The sequence below is a fragment of the Salvelinus sp. IW2-2015 genome, linkage group LG23 (genome assembly GCF_002910315.2).
Source record: "Salvelinus sp. IW2-2015 linkage group LG23, ASM291031v2, whole genome shotgun sequence".
NCBI classification, from domain to species: domain Eukaryota; kingdom Metazoa; phylum Chordata; class Actinopteri; order Salmoniformes; family Salmonidae; genus Salvelinus; species Salvelinus sp. IW2-2015.
In genome coordinates this window covers 21,100,473-21,121,503 of record NC_036863.1, presented here as the reverse complement: position 1 = coordinate 21,121,503, position 21,031 = coordinate 21,100,473, and the positions used below count along the sequence as shown (strand labels likewise).

At 42.7% G+C, this 21,031-nt stretch overlaps 1 protein-coding gene across 1 annotated transcript in view; it reads left to right on the top strand.

Annotated features, from left to right (window-relative positions):
- Positions 1–21,031, top strand: part of LOC111950091 (delta-sarcoglycan-like) — a 100,667-nt gene that overhangs the window by 3,214 nt on the left and 76,422 nt on the right. The gene's annotated exons all lie outside the window — the stretch shown is intronic.

Below are 21,031 nucleotides of genomic sequence, written 5' to 3'. Positions count from 1 at the left end.
GACGTCCGAGGCGTCAACCTCATCCACGAACTGACGGAACGGGTCCGCATGGATTAAGATGGGAGCTGTAGAGAATCTCTGCTTGAGGTCTCAGAACGCCTGGTCAGCTGCTGGAGACCATATGAACGGAACATTGGGAGAGGTGAGTGCAGAGAGGGGGGAAGCAAGGGTACTGTAATCCCGGACGAAACAACGGTAGAAATGAGCAAACCCCAGGAAACGTTGCAGCTGCTCTCTGGATGTGGGTTGAGGTCAATCCACCACCGCTCTCACCTTGCCAGGGTCCTTCTGAATATTCCCTGCAGTGATGACATATCCTAAGAAGGAGATGGTGGAGCGATGGAATTCACATTTCTCCTCCTTCTCGAAAAGCTGGTTCTCCAGGAGATGCTGGAGGATCTGTCGGACATGGAGGATGTGCTCTTAAACTGACTGGGAATAAATGCGGATTTCATCGAGGTAGACAAACATAAATCGGTTCAACATGTCACGGAGCACATCATTGACCAGGGTCTGGAACACTGTGGGAGCGTTGGTCAGTCGCTAGCCGTGTAAAAGGCTGTCTTCCACTTGTCTCCTTCCCTTATCCGAACCAGATGGTGGGCGTTCCGAAGGTCCCACTTGGAGAAGATGACCGCCCCCTGGAGAGGCTCGAAAGCCGAGGAGGTGAGTGATAGCGGGTAACGTTTTTTTAATCGTAATGTCATTAAGACCCGGTAGTCGATACATGGATTCAGGGTCTTGTTCTTCTTCTCCACAAAGAAGAACCCTACGCCGGCGGGGGAGGCAGATAGACGCATAATCCCTGCAGCGAGAGAGTCCTCAATTTACCCTTCCATCACTTTGGTCTCCGGACCCGACAGGGAATAAAGTCGCCCCGAGGTGGTGCAGTAACCGGGAGAAGGTTGATAGCACAGTCGTAGGGCAGAGGAAGAGATGTGGCGCAAACCTCCCGTAAGTCCTGGTACTCCGCGGGAACGGTGGAGAGATCCGAAGCTTTACCCAAGCGCTTCTGCAGCCTGGAGGAGTTATTGTCTGAGCTGACTGCAGACAATGTGCATAGCAAAATGGACTCCAACCCATGATGGAACCCGTAGCTCCATCGATAAGGGGGTTATGCCTCTGGAGCCATGAAAACCCCAAAACTATGGGTACATGAGGAGACTCCAGGAGCAGAAACTGCATAGCCTCACAGTGGTTGCCTGACATTCGCAGGTTGATAGGAACCATATTGTCAGTGACTCTGCCAATAGAGTGCCCATCCAGCACTATGACGTCCATCTGGATGGAAAGAGGTTGAGTGGAGATACCCAGCTCTGACACCAGGGTAGTGTACATAAAGCTCTCGTCGGCGCTAGAGTCAATACGCACTCAGATGTACTGGTCTCCCCACAACAGGGTAGCATAGAGGGAGTTACGAGTAGTGAGAGATTGGAAACTCACCAGTGTACTCGTAACAACTGATGAGCCAGGTCTTTTAATGGCAGGTAGATAACAAATGTCCCGTAGCGCAACAAAACAGACATCTTTTGGTGGAAACAATCTAGCCCTGCCCAGTTGAATGGGCTTCAGAGGAGGTGAGTCGACACCTCATTGTGATTTCCGAGGGAACTCAAGTGATACATCTTTCCGGATGGTCAAGGCTATGAGGGATTCGAGGTTCATGGGCAGCTCTCGGGCTGTGAGCTCATTTTTATTCACCTGTGATAATCCATGAAGGAACGTATCGAACTGGGCTTCTGGGTTCCAGGCACTCTCAGCCGCCAACATTCAGAAATCTACCGCTCAGTCTGCCACACTACGGGAGTCTTGATGCAGTTGGAGCAGCTTACAGTAGTTTTTCCTGTAAAAGTTGTGTCATTCTGCAGCACACCTTGCGAGCTGCCGCAGAATTCTATGGCACGTTATTTAATTGTCAGCCATTAATGCTAGTTAGTGCTAGTTTGACCACTAGAAGGCATCTTTGAGAAGCATTTGACAGTCTTCAATATTGGCTGTAGTAGAGAATTGAAAACCTTTTTTTGTAAGAACATAGTATATGGGATTGAGATATGTAGCTTAATTAATTTAATTAATATTATGGTGTTTCTATTCCAAGAAAAACGAAACCCTCAGGGTTTACGACAGGAAAATATGGCGCTGTACAAAGTGACCGGTCGGGAGCAGGCTACAATACTAAGAGCAAATAATCCTAACATTTCCACACCTTAATTGTAGTCTAACTAGATTGTAGATTCAGTAAAAATAAAAATCTCATTGATTTATCAAGACCAGTCCCCATGCTTGTCTCAGAGCAGCGCGAAACGGTGCTAAAATAGTTGACCACACGCGGGTAGGCTATTGCTTCAAATCCTATTGCTTCTAACTTCAATATGCTTTTAATGCCACAATGTCACAAATAATTTAACACACACAATTCTTAAAACTCTAATGCTTTAAATATTTAATAATTTCTGCCTTCCGAATTCATATTCATTACATAAATAAGCCCACGTGCACCTTGATATTGGGGGTGAACCATGCGGCCGTGCCTAACCGGGAAAAGGGGTGCACCATGCGGCCATGCCTAACGGGGAAAGAGGGTGTGCCATGCGGCCATGCCTAACCGGAAAAGGGAGGATGGAGCTGGTCGGGCGCAACCCAGGCGAAATGGAGATGAGGGGTCAACATACGTCGGCTAAAGCGATTTAATTCATGAATGCATTTGAACGTTTTTAGTATTGTGATAGTGAAGAAAAAAATTCCTCTCAAGAGAATTAACATTACAGTTACACCAACTGGTAGGCTAATCACACAATTGTACAAAATGGTAAGAGAAATGGTGAGGAAAGTTACCCCTCTACATACACATTTCTTTACCGGATTCTCAAAATGAAAATACTGGCAGATCAATAAAATGTCCTTGTACAGTAGTAGATCTAATTAAATTTAGAGGATTCTAAATTCATATCTAAGGGGATTTTATACAATTACAATGCAGGGTTAATAAAAAATAACTGTTTTAAAATGTATATGTATCTCAGAGCAGCGCGAAACGGTGCTGAAATAGTTGACCACGCATGGGTAGGCTATTGCTTGTTGGGGAGGATTTTCACACAGTAACCGGGCTATAAAACTAATTGTTGGATAACAGATCGGCTCTCAGAACTCATTAACACACGCTACTGTGTGTGTTTTGATATATTCTCTCTCTCTCACACACACACACACACACACACACACACACACACACACACACACACACACACACACACACACACACACACACACACACACACACACACACACACACACACACACACACACACACACACACACACACACACACACACACACACACACACACACACACACTTGCTCTCTTGACCTCTGAATGCTCGGCTTTGAAAAGCCAGCTGACATTTACTCCTACACTCTAAAAAGAAAAGGTTCCTGGAGTATCCTTTAGGTGCTCTTGAATTGAAACTGTGGGGGAACCCCTATATGTTCTTTGAAGATCCTTTGATAAAGGTTATTCGAAGCACCCCTTATAAAGGTTCCTCAAAGTACCTTTTGGGGGGGAAAAATGTAACTCCCTGTCCACCCTCCCTCCATCATAAAAAATATTTTAATATAAAAAATATTGACAAAATTGACTTAAATAATTAATTGTTTATTTAGTGGCACCACAAATGTGAATTAATATTTACAAAACAATTTACTGAACAAAACACATTACATTACTTAACCTTTATTTAACTAGGCAAGTCAGTTAAGAACAAATTCTTATTTACAATGACTGGCTACCCTGGCAAAACTGAGATGTGCAAGAGACATCACTGTAGGCTACTGTAGGCTACACAACGAGAAAATATGGAAAAATAAATAAATAATGAAAAGATAATTATTGAAAGCAGCACGTGTCTGCTCGAGTCCGATCATCATCAAGAGATATGCTGGACCCTATGTCAGAGAGATGTTTTTGGGACCACATCATGTTTATTGTCCTGCTAATAGCCCTTGTGAAAACGTGTTTTCATAAGGCCTTCAGGGCCGACTGAGAAGTTCCTTACTTTTCCCCCCTTCCACTTGCCTCATTTTATGTCATTTTAAGCGATTGGTGCGCCCTTCGTAGTGCTGAAAAGACAGCACCAGGATCGCTCAATTTTGTTAAAGAATATGAACCAACTTGTGGTGCTGAAGGATAGCTGAAGGATAGCTTGGCGCATTCGGCCAGTTCATGGACAAACAACAACAATTTGCAGTAGGCCTTTAGCCTAATTATCACGCCCTGACCTTAGAGAGCCTTTTTATTTCTCTTTTTGGTTAGATCGGGGTGTGATTTGGGTGGGCAATCTATGTGTTCCATTTCTTTGTTGGCAGGGTATGGTTCCCAATCAGTGGCAGCTGTCTGTTGTTGTCTCTGATTGGGGATCATACTTAGGCAGCCTGTTTCCCACCTTAGTTGGTGGGATCTTGTTTTTGCATAGTTGCTGTCTAGCCCTGCAGAACTTTGCGCTCGGTTTTGTATTTTGTTGTTTTGTCGGAGTTCAGTATTAAAAATCATGAACACTTTCCACGCTGCGCTTTGGTCTCATTCATTTGACGACGGACGTAACACTAATAGGCCTTTGATTACATGGTATAGATATTTGTAGGATATAGCCTAATGTAAGGGAGAGCTTTACTGCGAGTTGGCATTTCATTGTATTGCGTGATTTGATTAGCTTGAACACATGGTTACAATATACCCTATTACAGAATACATATACAACAGAAAGGTGAGCTATCGATTCATACACTAATTGTGACTCGCCACCTGGATTTGGTCTTATGTAGCAAAATTTGAAATTGTGTTTTTTACATTAGATAAATGGACTCAGAGCTACAAAATGGTATATCATACACTGCATTTGAGGAACAACGGGAAAGTAATTCTGTTTTGAAAGTTGATCAACTTGTAAACTCACTTTTGAGAAAATCGTCTTTGAATGTTTTGCTATCTATTGTTCACACCCTCACCCTAAGCTTTAGCACCACCCATCTCTTTCACTCTGAAAGTGCACACTTGATGCTCTGGCCGATGATTTGTTTACCTCTGGATAACATGAAAACAGCCTAACCAGCTCTGCTGGCAACAATTTCATTACGCTTTTTTGCAGACGTTTACTGACACTGGCCATATTCAACGGGTGTTGTACACATGTCACGTAACGTCAGCTATCGAGCCAGCCAGCCAATGTTAGCTAGTTAAACAACAATGAACAGTGCCAACAATGACACAGTGCTGGGAGCTAACCAAATCATGATCAATGTTAGCTAGCTAACATTAGGCTCTATCTAGAACTGCAAACGGCTCTGGGAAATGAATAATAACGTAAGCTAGGGAGCCAGCCAGCAAACATTAGCTAGCTAGCTAACAGTACAATTTAGCTTAAGACATATAGCTAGCTAGCTAGCTAGGTAAACAATGTACCTAGCTAGGTAAACAAAGTGTAAGTTCACACAAGTCACGTTAGCTAACGAGCCAGCTAGCTAACGTTAGCTAGTTAAACAACAATGAACAGTGCCAACAATGCCACAGTGCTGGGAGCTAACCAACCATGTTCAATGTTAGCTAGCTAACATTAGGCTCTAACTGGAACAACAAACGGCTCTGGGAAACGAATAATAACGTCAGGTAGGGAGCCAGCCAGCTAATGTTAGCTAGATATCTAACAGTACACTTTGGTTAGCTTGAAATGAAACCACTTTCTGTCAAAATTAGAAAACGTGTAATATCTGAAAATGTAGCTAGCTAACATTAGACTATCTTACCTGTATACATCATCGTGCATGCACGCGTCTCCCTGTCAGGAATGACATGCCCCTAGTTTGAAGATGTAATCCGGAGACAGGTGTTTTCTCCATCTCTTTAGCTATCATACTCTAATTCCACTGATTTCAAAACTTGGTCCTCCAGAAAGTGGAGAGCAACACTTATGCAGCTCCACTACACAATACATTTTTTTTTTAAAGTTGAGTTCGACAGGATTACCAACACAGACTGATGAGCTTCTATGGCAGGCCAATCCGAACTCCTCTCTCGGCATGTCCAGCCCACTCATTATCTCAGCCAATCATGGCTAGTGGGAAGGTTGCTCACTTTTTCTGTGGCTTAACCAACAAGGCTTGTAATTTTACAATTTATTCGTATTTACAGATGGCATCCAAGTTTTTTATTAAGGCACATTAAAGTTCACATATTCGAGAAGGCATTTCTGCCAATAAACACATTTTGATTTAAAAAAAATGTATGTTCAAAAGGCTCTCCTGTGAAGTCATGACTTGCGACATGCAACTAGTTTCCTGAATCGGGTAAGTTTTATGGAATTTTATGAACATCAAGGCAGACACACTGGGAACTTAGACTTTTTTTCAAAATCAATAGAATTTATTTAGAATTTATCAAATAGATTTTCCAGAAATAGTTTTACCAGCTCTGTGTATTCTCAAATTGAAAAAAGTGAGAGAGTGCCGCTCCTCTGTGCTACGGCAGCACTACGCCCTTGCTCTTGATGCACATTGCTTCCCTGTCAAGTTTGGCATCTTGCTGCAAAAGTAGTTCCTGTGAAAACAGCTCTAAACTACCCTCTTTTTGAACTACAGTACCAGTCAAAAGTTTGGATACACCTACTCATTCAATGGTTTTTCTTTATTTTTTACTATTTTCTACATTGTAGAATAATAGTGAAGTCATCAAAACTATGAAATAACACACATGGAATCATGTAGTAACAAAAAACATGTTAAACAAATCAAAATATATTTTAAATTTCAGATTCTTCAAAGTAGCCACCCTTAGTCTTGCACACTCTTGGCATTCTCTCAACCAGCTTTTTTATATATTTTTATTTAACTAGGCAAGTCAGTTAAGAACAAATTCTTATTTACAACGATGGCCTAGGGACAGTGGGTTAACTGCCTTGTTCAGGGGCAGAATGACAGATTTTTACCTTGTCAGCTCAGGGATTTGATCTAGCAACATTTCTGTTACTGGCCCAACGCTCTAACCACTAGGCTACCTGCCTTCCCAGCTTCTAGAGGTAGTCACCTAGAATTTATTTCAATTAACAGGTGTGCTTTGCTAAAACTTAATTTGTGGAACTTTTTAATGCGTTTGCGCCAATCAGTTGTGTTGTGACAAGGTAGCGGTGGTATACAGAAGATTTGGTAAGAGACCAAGCAAGACCAAGCGACCAGCAGTCGCAAAAACCATCAACCACTATGATGAAACTGGTTCTCATGAGGACCGCCACAGGAAAGGAAGACCCAGAGTTACCTCTGCTGCAGAGGATAAGTTCATTAGAGTTAACTGCACCTCAGATTGCAGCCCAAATAAATGCTTCACAGAGTTCAAGTAACAAACATATCTCAACATCAACTGTTCAGAGACAGCATGAATCAGGCCTTCGTGGTCAAACTACTGCAAGGAAACCAGGACTAAAGGACACCAACAAGAGAAGAGACTTGCTAGCGTGAAGAAACACGCACAATGGACATTAGACCGGTGGAAATCTGTCCTTTGGTCTGATTTTTGGTTCTAACCACTTTGTCTTTGTGAGACACAGTATAGGTAAATGGAGGTTCTCCGCATGTGTGGTTCCCAAATCAAATCGAAGTTTATTTGGGGTAAATACTGTTGAGAAGCCTTTTTGTCCTAGACTTGGCACTCCGGTACCGCTTGCCATGCGATAGTAGAGAGAACACTCCATGACTGGGATGGCTGGGGTCTTTGACAATTTTTAGGGCCTGGATGGCAGGCAGCTTAACCCCAGTGATGTACTGGGCATGACGCACTACCGTCTGTAGTGCCTTGCGGTCAAAGGCCGAGCAATTGCCATACCAGGCAGTGATGGAACCAGTCAGGAAGCTTTCAATGTTGCAGCTGTAGAACCTTTTGAGGATCTCAGGACCCATGCCAAATCTTTTTAGTTTCCTGAGGGGGAATAGGCTTTGTCRTGCCCTCTTCAAGACTGTCTTGGTGTGTTTGGACCATTCTAATTTGTTGGTGATGTGGACACCAAGGAACTTGAAGCTCTCAACCTGCTCCACTACAGCCCATCGACGAGAATGGGGACGTGCTCGGTCCTCCTTTTCCTGTAGTCCACAATCATCTCCTTAGTCTTGGTTACGTTGAGGGATAGGTTGTTATTCTGGCACCACCCGGCCAGGTCTCTGATCTCCTCCCTATAGGCTGTCTCGACGTTGTCGGTGTTCAGGCCTACCACTGTTGTGTCGTCTGCAAACTTAATGATGGTGTTGGAGTCGTGCCTGGCCATGCAGGCGTGGGTGAACAGGGAGTACAGGAGGGGACTGAGCACGCACCCCTGGGGAGCTCCAGTATTGAGGATCAGCGTGGCAGATGTGTTGCTACCTACCCTCACCACCTGGGGGTGGCCCGTCAGGAAGTCCAGGATCCAGTTGCAGAGGGAGGTGTTTAGTCCCAGGATCCTTAGCTTAATGATGAGCTTTGAGGGTACTATGGTGTTGAACGCTGAGCTGTAGTCAATGAATAGCATTCTCACATAAGTGTTCCTTTTGTCCAGGTGGGAAGGGCAGTGTGGAGTGCAATAGAGATTGCATCATCTGTGGATCTTTTTTGGGTGGTATGCAAATTGGAGTGGGTCTAGGGTTTCTGGGATAATGGTGTTGATGTGAGTCATTACCAACCTTTCAAAGCACTTCATGGCTATGGACGTGACGTGGGTCTGTAGTCATTTAGGCCGGTTGCCTTTGTGTTCTTGGGCACAGGGACTATGGGGTCTCCTTGAAACATGTTGGTATTACAGACTCAATCAGGGACATGTTGAAAATGTCAGTGAAGACACCTACCAGTTGGTCATTACATGCCCGGAGCACACATCCTGGTAATCAGTCTGGCCCCGCAGCCTTGTGTATGTTGACCTGTTTAAAGGTCTTACTCTTGTCGGCTACGGAGAGCGTGATCACACAGTCGTCCGGAACAGCTGATGCTCACATGCATGCCTCAGTGTTGCTTGCCTCGATGTGAGCATAGAAGGGATTTAGCTCGTCTGGTAGGCTTGTGTCACTGTGTCACTAAGACAAGCGTCAGAGCCGGTGTAGTGTCATTCAATCTTAGCCCTGTGTTGACGCTTTGCCTGTTTGATGGTTCATCGCAGGGCATAGCAGGATTTCTTATAAGCTTCCGGGTTAGAGTCCTGCACCTTGAAAGCGGGAGCTCTACCCTTTAGCTCAGTGCAAATGTTGCCTGTAATCCATGGCTTCTGGTTGGGGTATGTATGTACAGACGTCTTCAATGCACTTATTGATAAAGCCAGTGACTGATGTGGTGTACTCCTTAACTTCACTAGGGTATGTGGGACGCTAGCGTCCCACCTCGTCAACAACCAGTGAAACTGCAGGGCGCCAAATTCAAAACAACAGAAATCCCATAATTAAAATTCCTCAAACATACAAGTATTTTACACCATTTTAAAGATACACTTGTTGTAAATCCAGCCACAGTGTCGGATTTCAAAAGGGCTTTACGACGAAAGTACACCAAACGATTATATTAGGTCAGAGCCAAGTCACAGAAAAACACAGCCATTTTTCCAGCCAAAGAGAAGAGTCACAAAAAGCAGAAATAGACATAAAATTAATCACTAACTGTAGTATCCTTAAAGGCTTCTTAGAGTTACGACTCATGAGACTTACGTACGGTTTAGTATTTAATTGTAACTTAGAATTACATTCTCTTATGCACCTGGCTTAAAACTACCTGAAGCTTTCTTAATCATAGTTATATAGGCAGACATAGGAAATAGCTACGGATAGCGGGAAGCAAACCCCCGTCTTGAGTCAATACTGCCATCTATTGGTAAACATAAATATACCAGGTTACTACTAACCTTTGATGATCTTCATCAGATGACACTCATAGGACTTCATGTTACACAATACATGTATGTTTTGTTTGGTAAAGTTCATATTTATATCCAAAAATCTCAGTTTACATTGGCACGTTATGTTCAGTAGTTCCAAAACATCCGGTGATTTTGCAGAGAGCCACATCAATTTACAGAAATACTAGATAGATCCACTTCTCCTTAATGCAACCGCTGTGTCAGATTTCAAAAAAACTTTACGGAAAAAGCACACCATGCAATAACCTGAGTACAGCGCTCAGACACAAAGCCAAGCCATACAGATATCCGCCATGTTGTGTAGTCAACAGAAGTCAGAAATAACATTATAAATATTCACTTACCTTTGATGTTCTTCATCAGAATGCACTCCCAGGAATCCCAGTTCCACAATAAATGTTTGATTTGTTCGATAAAGTCCATCATTTATGTCCAAATACCTCATTTTTGTTCACTCGTTTAGCCCAGTAATCAAAATTCATGAGGCGCGATCACTAGGTGCAGACGAAAAGTCAAAAATTCCGTTACAGTCCGTAGAAACATGTCAAACGATGTATAGAATCAATCTTTAGGATCTATTTAACATAAATCTTCAATAATCTTCCAACCGGAGAATTCCTTTGTCTTTAGAATTGCAATGGAACGCAAGCTACCTCTCACGTGAATGAGCGTAGTCAGCTCATGGCACTCTGGGAGAGACCTTACTCAATCCCCTCTCATTCGTCCCCACTTCACAGTAGAAGCCTCAAACAAGGTTCTAAAGACTGTTGACATCTAGTGGAAGCCTTAGGAAGTGCAATATGACCCCATAGACACACTATATTCGATAGGCAATGAGTTGAAAACTACAAACCTCAGATTTCCCTCTTCCTGGTTGGATTTTTTCTCAGGTTTTTACCTCCCATATGAGTTCTGTTATACTCACAGACATCATTCAACCAGTTTTAGAAACTTCAGTTTTCTATCCAAATCTGCTAATTATATGCATATTCTAGCTTTTATGGCTGAGTAGCAGGCAGTTTAATTTGGGCGCGCTTTTCATCCAATATTCCGAATGCTGCCTCCTACCCTAGTGAAGTTAATGCCATCGGAAGAATCCCGGAACATGTTCCAGTCTGTGATAGCAAAACAGTCCTGTAGTTTAGCATCTGCTTCATCTGACCACTTATTTATAGACCGAGTCACTGGTGCTTCCTGCTTTAATTTTTGCTTGTAAGCAGGAATCAGGAGGATAGAGTTGTGGTCGGATTTACCAAATGGAGGGCGAGGGAGAACTTTGTACGTGTCTCTGTGTGTGTAGTACAGGTGATCTAGAACTTTTTCCCTCTGGTTGCACATTTAACATGTTGATAGAAATTTGGTAGAACTGATTTCAGTGTCCCTGCATTCAAGTCTCCGGCCACTAGGAGTGCCACCTCTGGGTGGGTGGTTTCCTGTTTGCTTATTTCCTTATACAGCTGACTGAGTGCGGTCTTAGTGCCAATATCTGTCTGTGGTGGTAAATAAACAGCCACGAAAAGTATAGCTGAAAACTCTCTAGGCACGTCGTGTGGCCTGAAATTTATCACAATATACTCTACTTCAGGCGAGCAAAATCTAGACTTCCTTAGATTTCATGCACCAGCTGTTGTTTACAAATATGCACAGACCGCCCCCCCTCGTCTTACCGGAGAATGCTGTTCTATCTTGCCGGTGCAGCGTATATCCCGCTAGCTGAAAATCCATGTCATCATTCAGCCACGATTCCGTGAAACATAGGATATTACAGCTTTTGATGTCCCGTTGGTAGGATATTCGTGATCGTACCTCGTTTTATTGTCCAGTGATTGCACGTTGATGAGTAGTATTGACGGTAACGGCAGCTTTCCCACTCGCCTTCTCCGGGTCCTGACAAGGCATCCAGCTCTTTGTCCTCTGTACCTGCGTCGCTTCCTCTTGCAAATAACGGGGATGTCGGCCCTGTGGGGTGTTTGGAGAATGTCCTGTGCATCCTCCTTGTTGTAGAAAAATTATTTGTCTAATCCGAGGTGAGTGATCGCTGTCCTGATATCCAGAATCTCTTTTTTACCGTAAGATAGGGTTGCAGAAACATTATGTACAAAATAAGTTACAAATAACGTGGAAAATACCCACATAATTGCACATAATTGGGCCCCCGTAAAACTGCTGCCATTTCTTCCGACGCCATTTTCCATGCTTCCCACCGTTATTTAGAATCCAAGGCACACTTAACCAGCATTGCTACCATAGCATTCTGCAGCGATACGCCATCTCACCTGGTTTGCACTTTTTGGACTATCATTTGTTTTTCAACAAGACAATGAACCAAAACACACCACCAGGGCTATCTGACCAAGGAGAGTGATAGAGTGATGCATCAGATGACCTGGCCTCCACAATCACCGGACCTTAACCCAATTGAGATGGTTTGGGATGAGTTGGACCACAGAGTGAAGGAAAAGCAGCCAACAAGTGCTCAGCATATGTGGGAACTCCTTCAAGACTGTTCAAGACCTGAAAAGCATTCCAGGTGAAGCTGGTTGAGAGAATGCCAAGCGTGTGCAAAGCTATCATCAAGGTAAAGGGTAGCTACTTTGAAGAATCTCAAATATAAAATACATTTTGATTTCTTGAACACTTTTTTGGTTACTACATGATTCCATATGTGTTATTTGATAGTTTTGATGTCTTCACTATTATTGTACAATGTAGAAAATAGTAAAAAGTAGGTGTGTCCAAACTTTTGACTTGTACTGTATATTGTTTTGTTGATGTTCATATTCCAGTGTCTTGGGAGACAATGAATAATTGCAAGTTTGTGAGTTCTTGTATTATTTTCTTCCTTTCTGCTTAGTTCTGGCAGTTTGATGAGCAACATACAGCATGTCCTGTGTCATGTAAAAATCATCCCAGTGTGAAATAGTTCGCAATAGTTCTGATCGTTCTGATTGTGTTCTGATTGTGACGTCATGCTGTAAAATTTCTCCCAGCGTAAAAATGTTACCAGTTCAATAATTGCACGCGCATCTCTTTATGTGGATGGCTGTGCTCGTGCGGCTGTTTCTCTCTCACCCTCCCTCGACCTCGAAAAACTGTTCTGTGGGCACGCTCATATGCTTCACACATCTGCCAATCAATGGTGAGCAGAAGTATTGACTCTGACCAACAGAAGCTTGTTGAGGCGTGAGGTCAGCTTATACATACCTGGACTCACGAGATGTTTTGCGATTGCTAAGACTTGGGCATTACGTTTTCGATTGACAGTGCATATAAATTATTTGTTTGTTAGTTGGTTAGTTAGTTTTAGCTAGCTATACAAACAAGTTAAAACTGCACAGCTCTGAGAACAAACCATCTCGACCAATTTACAGCTAATTATGCCAGTTAGCTAGCTAAATCAAGTTTGAGGGGGTGTGAGACAAACATCCACACGAGCTCAGCTATCCACACGTAAGCGCGTGCAATTATTGACTGGGAACATTTTCAAGCTGTGAAAATGTTTACAACATGACGTCACAATCACAACACAATCAGAACAATTTATCAACTATTTCACGCTGGGAAGATTTTTACATGACGTCCTGGCTTGAAATTCTGTGAGCATCTCCTCCATGGTTGCACGGAGGATTTTTTCTGGTCTCTATCCAGATCATTAGAACTTCTTTAGGGTGCACAAACTCACTGTAAAAGATAATTGGGGAGCAGCAGTCAAAAGCAATTGTCCTGAAGAGTCATTCACCCCTCTTGGCATGGGCACCAACAAATTAAATGTCAAGGTTTTATGATGAAGGCATTAATTGCGTCATATTGATCACTTCCTTCAATATTACTTCCTTTATTCCCTAACTACAGATCCCTTTTAAATAGACCTTCCTGCACAGGCTCAATTTCRTCATTTTAAAAATCAATGCACAGTTTTCCTGACTGCTGTTCTGTCTTCAAAGCAATGCAAAATACTATTGAGTCTCATTCAGATCCCTTGAGGTCGAGTACAGTCCTTTTCCTCATATAACACCAAAGCTGCCAGAGGTGTTTCTCTCTGTAAGTGTATAGATACTAAGTAGAGTTGCATGTTGTCTATGGCCTTTCTCGGTCCCTCTCCTGGCCTGTCAGTTCCTCCGTGAGTATGGGGCAAACAGGGTCACCTCTGGCTTCTCTCTCTGTGTCTAATTTACTCTGCAAAGTCCTGTTAGAGAGTAGAATGACTGATTGGTACTAAAGGTAATGGTATTACTGTATAGAAACTGTCTCCAGTGCAGGATGTTACTGTGCATACTGAAGAGCTGTAGGTGAAGGATAATGTAGAGGGAAAACCACCATGCCCTTATCAAATAACGGTTTCAAGTTCCACAAGACATACCATTAGCCTGAGAATATATTGCACTGTGACATTTCTCAAAGTGTAATAACAGTCGGTAATATATACAACGCCTGACCTGACCATGCAGACTGTACCACAATCTGTATATTCTTGAGATATAACAGCCGACCTGGGTGGAAGTATTTATTTTTTCAGCCCTCTTAGGAAAATGTTTCAGGTTTGTGAGTCAGAGTGCTCCTGAAAAGCTTTGGGACTGTGTTTTTGTCTCATATTGTCACGCCCTGGCCATAGAGAGGTTTTTATTCTCTATTTTGGTTAGGCCAGGGTGTGACTAGGGTGGGCATTCTAGTTTCTTTATTTCTATGTTTTCTATTTCTTTGTGTTTGGCCGGGTGTGGTTCTCAATCAGAGGCAGCTTCTAACGTTGTCTCTGATTGAGAACATACTAGGTAGCCCTTTTTTCCACCTGTCTTTGTGGGAAGTTAACTTTGTTTGATGGCACATTGCTTAAGCTTCACACGGTTTGTTTTGGTATTGTTTATTGTTTTGTTGGCGACACTTACTATTAAAAGTATGTATGCTCACCATGCTGCACCGTGGTCCTCTTTTTTCCAACGGCCGTTGACACATATATTGCAATTGCTTGACTGGCTACTTGTATCCAACCCTATTGAAGTAATTGCTCATTTTAAAAGTGAAATTGTCTTATGATTGTGGCCCAACCTTTTCGGTTGACATGGAATTGGATCCATTTAATATGTAAAACAAGAAGTGCTAAGAAGAAAGCAGAAGTGTAGTAATAATTGGGTTGAGATCTCAAGAGAGATTAAATTCATTTGGCTTTATCTGAAAGTCTACATGAAAGTGGCCACCAAGAGATGTTTCTTTTGAGTCCGATGACTAATATGAAATACTTTTATCTGAGTGTTTGTTGTTGCTCTATTGAAATATCCTAAACTCAATTAGGGATTTGCATCTAGAAGGACATTAGGAAATATGTTTTAATTTATATTGTAAACACTCTTATTTGATATGCAAAATCCCTATAATAGACAGCAAATGTTCCATTCAAGTAGCCCTGTTGATCTTAAGGTAATGGGGAAATTGTGGTGAAGATATACCAGGACTCTAAACCTACTGTAAACACTATGTACATGAACACTGGGAAAGGGAAGCACCTCTTGTCCCTGATTAATATTTCTTGTCATATTGTTGGTGAGAGAACTAGTGTGCCATCTGGTTAAATAAAGCCTTTAGCTGCTCCCATCCCTCTGCCCTTTAATTAGTGGAGACAATTTCCTAGCAACGAGTGTTGTGTGTGTGTGTGGTGTGTGTGTGTGTGTTGTGTTGTGTGTGTGTGTGTGTGTGTGTGTGTGGTGTGTGTGTGGTGTGTGGGTGTGTGTGTGTGTGTGTGTGTGTGTGGTGTGTGTTGTGTGTGTGTGTGTGTGTGTGTGCGTGCAATATGTATTGCCTGTGTGTTACTGTCGTTTGTGGTGTTTTTGTTCTGTGGTGTTCCTGTGTGTGTTATCTTATGTGTGTGTGTGTGTGTACGTGCGAGAGAGAGAGAGAGAGAGGTACTGAACCAGTACAAGGTTTCATATTCTTGGCTCCATCTTCAATCCCTTTGTAATTCAGGGGCTAAACAGAACTATAAGATCCACATACTCTTCTATCTGTCAGCTCCAAGCCCAAGAAGCAGTATCAAAACACTAACTCTTAAAGCGACACCGTTAGTATCACGTTTTCAGCAAACCTTTACTGTAAGAGTGGATGGCCATAGCTATTTATGGATAGTTGATGGTAGTTATTGCTCGCGTGTCGTTACATTTTAATTACGCATTTGGATGGCATGTACTGTATCCATTTTGATTATACACCCACATTTGGCTGGAATGTCAGTACACCAATCTCTGATAGGCAACATGTGTGAACGTCACAGTATTATTGAGCAATAGACTCAGTTCAGTACAGCCTCCACATCATCATAGCACTACTCAGACCAAGACTCTTTGAGAGAGAGAGAGAGAGAGAGAGAGAGCGAGAGGAGAGAGAGAGGAGAGAGAGAGAGGAGAGAGAAGAGAGAGAAGAGAGAGAAGAGAGAGAGAGAGAGGAGAGAGAGAGAGAAGAGAGAGAGAGAGAGAGAGAGAGAGAGAGAGAGAGAGAGAAGAGAGAGAGAGAGAGATGAGAGAGAAGAGAGAGAGAGAGAGAGAGAGAGAGAGAGAGAAGAGAGTAGAAATGAGAGAGAGAGAGAGAGAGAGAGAAGAGGAGAGAGAGAGAGAAGAGAGAGAGAGCAGAGAGAGAGAATGAGCAAGAGAGAGAGATGCATGCACTTGACTCCCTCTGACCTGTCAACACACTATAAGCTGACCTGTGGGAGGGTTCCCTTGTTTTCTCTCTCTCTCTTAGATTCATGAGACATGGATTGTGTATGTGTTCCATTCAGCGTGAATGGCGCACATACAAAGTGCCTTTGAACGGGATATGGTAGTAGGTGCCAGGTGCACCGGTTTGAGTGTGTCAAGAACTGCAACGCTGCTGGCTTTTTCTCGCTCAACAGTTTCCCATGTGCATCAAGAATGGTCCACCACCCAAAAGACATCCAGCCAACTTGACAAGCATTGGAGTGAACATGGGCCAGCATCCCTGTGGAATGCTTTAGACACCTTGTAGAGTTCATGCACTGATGAATTGAGGCTGTTCTGAGCAGTGTTGTAGTGGAGGGTATACGCAGGTATATGTCGTATACACACTTATTTTTCTGTGGGCATTGCGTATACTCACTTATTAACCAAATATTTATTGGGATATTTGTATTTCTGGATTTGATAGCATAAAATGCTCTTCACTTTTTTTTCACTCAGGGCTTTTGCAGCCAGCCTAAAAATCCCTGATTAACTTTTCTCCAGGCCCAGGTAATTATAGCTGGAACTGTGTTTTAGTGTAGTTCCACTGTAGGTAAACTGGTACTGGTTTCACTGGGATCTGGCTTTCTTCTGAAAGATCACGATTGAAGTTTTTTCTAAGTTTACTATTAGTACCCATCTTTGGCAGTACTGCTCTACAAGGGACAGGCTCTGTCGTAATCTTTGTTCTGTGGGTGACAAACAAAATTAAGTTGTCAGCGTACAACATGCACTTCATATGTGTGTCATGTAGGGTGAGGACTGAGGCTGCAGATTGCTCTTGTTGGTAGTTAATTTATATAAATATTGTTGGACTCCACGTCTTTGGGGGAAAAAATCAGTTGTTTTGTTTAAAATTTTTATTACACATTTATTATTCATACATTAGGATTTCAAGGTGTTATACATTTCCCCCCATATAAATTTGGAGGAGTTAGTATAATAGTTCATCGTGCCAAAATGAAGTCTACAAAGCAGACAAAACCTTTTCTTGTGTTCCTTTTGATATTTAGATTTATGAGTGTGGAGGGAGTAAATGTGATCTGAGGTGTGATGTTTGGGGAGGAAGCCGCTTCTAGTATTCATTATGCTGCAAAATATATTTTCCAGATTACTGCATACACAGATGCCTCTGTAGTTATTGGTGTCGAAATTGTCTCCTTTTTTGTAGATGGGCGTTATTAGACCTTCATTGCAGATTCCAGGGAAACATCCAGTTTCCAGCATTAAGTTTAATAATTTAAGCAGTGTGTCCACCAGCTTAGGGCTGCTCAGTTTCAGCATTTCATTATGGATGTTGTTTTATTTTAAAGTTTTGATTTATTATTTTATTTCAGTAGCTCTGATAGTGAAGTTGCTCTGTCTCTCACCCTCTCTGGTCTATCTCTCCCTGCCTCTCTCACTCCCTCTATCCCTCTTTCACTCTCTCCTTAATCCCTTCTTTAATTACACATGTGGAGGGCTCTCTCTCCCTCACTTTGAGGCCACATGTCTTAAACACAGCGGAGTGCTGCTCCTTTCAACCCCTAGCCCATGTAAATCCTCCCAAACATTTTTGAAGTAGTGTCAGTTTGAAGCAAATTGAAATAGTTTGGCTGAGACTTTCACTGCCCTACTTGTGGTCGCTCAGATATTCAGCGAGTTCTCAATCAAGTAATATTATGGTAATTGTAGGGCTTGTTGACTTTGGTGATGTAAAAATCACTACATGGATAGAGATACATTTGGCCTGTACTGCAACAGTACTTCTTTGAATGAAGTTAGACTTGAGTCTTTGAATCCAATGGTATGTAACGCTCTGTTCTTTAACATGAATACAGAAATTTAGATGAGTGGGTGACTTCAGTACATGGGCCCTGAGATAATCAGAACACCATTAAACAATGATGTTCAGAGGTATCTTATACAAGTATATATCTTGGAGGGCATTGTAAGCCAAAAACAGTCATAGAGGGCCACACATGCCTTGCCAAGTTGCCTTAATCAGGGTTATAAAGCTTGCTGATAAGCTTGTTTTGAAAAGCTCACTCTCCTACTGTATTTATAAGAAAGTAAAAATACAGAGCATGTTGAGCTGATAGTATTCGTTGTGCCATGCAGACAGCAATCACAGGCTGTATTCTCACCTTCAGACCAGCGTTAGTTAATGAATTCTGTTGATTGTGTAGCTGGAACTCAATGATTTATGAATCACTGAGAGAACACTTTGTTATATTTGGAGCAGATTCAACGCTCATTAGGTTGTTGACTGTAATGCCATGACCTTTAAAATAAATCTGATTTAATTGGCCATGCATATCTACATTATGTAAAGTGGAACAGTGTGTCCGTGTAATAAGACAATGAGGCAAAGGAGACAATATGGCCTAGATAGCTCTTATAAATGTTGTGTGGTGAAAGTGAAGATTAGGACTGCTTGTGAATGGCAAAATGTTAATTAGTTAAATGTGCTCATGGCATATTTTCTTCCCATAATTGTGCATATACAGTAGATGTATTATATCTCAAGTCTGCTTCTTCCCAGCCTAAACTTACTGTAGACATAAACAATGTTAGGATCCATTCAGAAGCCTCTTGCACTAGACACAGTAGAGGACATTTTGTGTATTTTCAAATTTGGACAGGCATTGCCTCTGAATGGAGAACTGGGACAGAAGTTGGCAGAATCTGGTACCGAACCACATGTTGTCTATAAAAGAGCCTAGTGGAGAGATGCCCAGTGATTTGGCAACCGAGAAGAACCAACAACATTCAGCAATGCTTGGGATGCCTTTGATCAGAAACAGACTTTGTTTTGTGCCGCTGTTCTTTCTTTAGGCACTAACTAACTATCTAGCTGCCGTTAGACGGTATTGTGGCTGATGTACAGTAAGATGACACACCAGTGGGTCACTCAGAGATACAATTTACCGATGGCCTCCAACAGGGTTATGGTTAATACTCCAACAGTCATATTTGCAGTAATAATACTGTGTGTGAATCCTGTTTCTCTCGGTCGGTTTGTTTCTGTACTGTACAGTGTCTACACACCACCTGGGGTTGCTGACAGCTGTATCCACATACATTTTTTATATCACCAGCTACCTGGTGAGATTGACTGAAAGGAACCTCCTCCCCCCTCGTTGAATTAGTGTAGGTTGAGTGTTGCTCTTGTGTCATGGTGGCCCTGGATCTGGTGAGCCACAGTCTGTTAGCATTGGTTTGAGCCAGTACTAACTCTCCCTATTAAATTAATCAAGCTCTAAGTCTGTATTTGCACAGTTCTGCTCTAAACTCAATGTTTACTTTGGAAATGGAAGATTAGATGCCAACCTGGAGGTGCAATACGTGGTAAACAAGACTTCATGGAAGGTAATAGAGTATTTGGTCCTGTTCTGAACCACACCCATGGTCAATTTAGTCTGGAGCACCTGTAGGGATGGAAGAACAAGTGCTTCCTGAGTGGCGCAGTGGTCTAAGGCATTGCATCGCAGTGCTAGTTGTGCCACTAGAGATACTGGTTTGAGTCCAGGCCCTGTCGCAGCCGGCCGCAACCGGAAGACCCATGGGGCGGCGTACAATTGGCCCAGCGTCGTCTGGGTTAGGGGAGGGTTTGGCCGGCCTGGCTGTCCTTGTCCCATTGCGCACTAGCGACTCCTGTGGCGGGCCGGGTGCATGCACGCTGACACGGTCACCAGTTGTACTGTGTTTCCTCTGACACATTGGTGTGCCTGGCTTCTGGGTTAAGTGGACATTGTGTCAAGAAGCAGTGCGGCTTGGCTGAGTCRTGTTTTGGAGGACGCGCGGCTCTTCGCCTCTCCCGAATCCGTACGGGAGTTGCAGCGATGGGACAAGACTGTAACTACCAATTGGATACCACGAAATTGAGGATTAAAAAAATAAGGGGGAAAAAGTATGGAAGAACACTATTTCATATGGAACTTTAGGACTGAAATATAAGAGCTATGCACAAAGTAAATGTCATGTTCTCCATCAACATCATCACCATCATCATCATAACAATGTGTCCCTGCACATGCCTACYGTTTACTATGCCCTACATACAAACACTGAAGTGCAACAGTACAATCAGATTTTTGGTTTTGCTGACTGGCTTTAGAGTTTTCATAAGGGCTGTCTAGTGTCATTTGTACCAGTTAGCGGTGAATGTGTGTGGTTGTCAAATGCGATTGGCTTTGGCGGCGGAGCCAGCCACTCAAAGCACTGTAGAAAGTAAAGTTGTATTTTRCACAGAGTTATTAGGCTATTATTATGGAGCTTGAAGTGAACAGTGCCTTCTCCCACTTTACAGGCGGACAATTAGAATCAACATTAATGGACACTATCAGCACATCAATGGTGCAGAGAGGGAGTAATTGATATATAGAAAGCTTATGGGACAATGAATCAGTTTGATTCCTA